This window comes from Triticum aestivum, chromosome 7B, assembly GCF_018294505.1.
Source record: "Triticum aestivum cultivar Chinese Spring chromosome 7B, IWGSC CS RefSeq v2.1, whole genome shotgun sequence".
NCBI lineage: Eukaryota > Viridiplantae > Streptophyta > Magnoliopsida > Poales > Poaceae > Triticum > Triticum aestivum.
This window is the reverse complement of record NC_057813.1, coordinates 99,995,571-99,997,706: the sequence shown is the minus strand read 5'-3', so window position 1 is coordinate 99,997,706 and position 2,136 is coordinate 99,995,571.

Here is a 2,136-nt window from a genome sequence, read left to right as displayed (position 1 = left end):
CAGCCGCCGCAGATGTGATGCCTTATTCTTCTTCTTGCCGCCGAGCATGTCTTTTAGAGTGAAGGGGACGAGGACGAGGTCAACGACGGTGAATTGGTTCATCTTGCCGGGCACGTCGGAGACAAGGAAGGGGACGAGGACTTGACCTCCTGGATCGACTAAAGGTGGTTCTGGTCGTGGACTTGACCGGTTGAAAGCACAATATTTTACCCTAGACCATTATGCCCTTCTCGGATTAAACAAATTAAATTTATTCATTTTTAATCCCCACCAGATCGGACGGCTAATAAAAATCAGCCTGAAATCTAAAAAGTGCATACACACTAATTAGCGGAATTGAGCGGGCGGTTCTCACACATGCATGCATACAATTTTGTGGTCCAAAATTTTGTCTTTATGCATGACGTGGCAGATAGTAATGGCATATTCACGTGAGCAAGAGATTACTTGTTTGATGGATGTGCATGTGCGTTTATTTTGGGTTTTCAAATTTTTAAAAAGTCATATCTTTCAAACCGTGCATCAAAATTCAGATCCATCTTCACCGTTGGATTTCTTCCGCCGAGATCTTTGAAACTAGATTCTGCATGAGTATGTTTTGACAAAAAAATTGATGCCAACTTTCGCGCTATATGGTGCAACTTTAATACTGTATTATGCAACTTTAGTACTGAATGGTGTAACTTTTTTACAAACTTGGTTTTTGTAGCTGCATGATCCAACTTTCTGCGAGGTTGCAACCTACCAACCATGACAACATAATGTGCAACTAGTCTACTGCCCCGACCAACAACCTAGTAGTCAATGTGCAACCCTCATCCCTATTCGTGGATGTGTAGTTTTCACTCTTTGCACACCCTACCCTCCCCCCTATCAGTGCTATGTGCAACTTAGTCTGTTTTTCATGCCAACAACCTATTAGTCAATGTGCAACTCCTTACCCTCCCTTGTTGTGATATGTAGTTTCAATTGGCGTGGGCAATATACGGAGTTGCACAAGTACGCTAGGCAGTTGGCCGGGGCAACATACGAAGTTGCACATCTCACATGCAGGATAGTTGGATGGTGAAAACTCCACATTCATGAGGGTAGTGAAAAGTTGCATATAGACACGATGCTAAAGTTGTACATCTCACTAGCAGGGGTAGTTTGGCCTAGGTGCTAGCAGGAAAACTACACATCCATGGGATACATGGAAAAGTTGCACATCACTGTTAGACAGTTGGCCGTGTTAGTATCCGAAGTTGCACATCCACTGGTACATAGTTGGCCGATGCATCAAACAGTGAAAGCACATCCACGGCAGAGGGAAAGTTGCACATCAACTACTAGGCAGTTGGTCTGGGTCACAGACGAGGTTGCACCTCTAAGTGAAAGGAGTTAGTTTAGGGGTGGAGGTCAGGGGCGGCGCTAGGGGTATTCTTGGGTCTTCATGTGAATACCCATGATTTTTTCAAAACAATGTTGATTTTGGTAAAAGAGTGACAATTTTCAAAAAATAACAATGATTTTGGCAAATGAATACACATGAATATCCGGTTGCAAATTCCTGTAGCCGCCACGGGTGGAGGTGTCATCAATGAAAAACGCACGTCCGCGGGGTAGGTGAAAATTAAGTTGAACATCCAGTGTCAATAATTGCACATCAACAAATTTTTTGTCGAAATATATCCATGCAGGTTCTAGTTTCCAAGAGCACGTCGCGAAGGTTCCAACGGTAAAAATGTATCTTACTTTCGATGTGTGGTTTGAAAGTTATGGTATTTTAAAATTTTGACAACTAAATTTAAGTGTGTTCACACTTGTTCACGTGGGTGCTTTGCAATTTTTTTCTGTTCACGCCTGTTCACTTTTAGTAATATATGGGTTAGGAGAACAAACTATTTATAGATTGAGGGACAAAATATTTTCTTTTTGGGTAGGCTACTCCCAAGCGCTAGTGAGCCACGGCCGCCCACTATACGCATTCAAAAGTCAGAGGGGCAAATACTGGGTAGTACTCCCAATACTATGCCAATTACAGCTTTTCTTTATCAAATCCGTAGCACACTCAGTCGGTCAAACACAGAAACGGCTGCGTTGGTGCTGCGCGGCAAAATTCAGCGGCATCCCGCGCTTTGTCCTCCATCAATACCG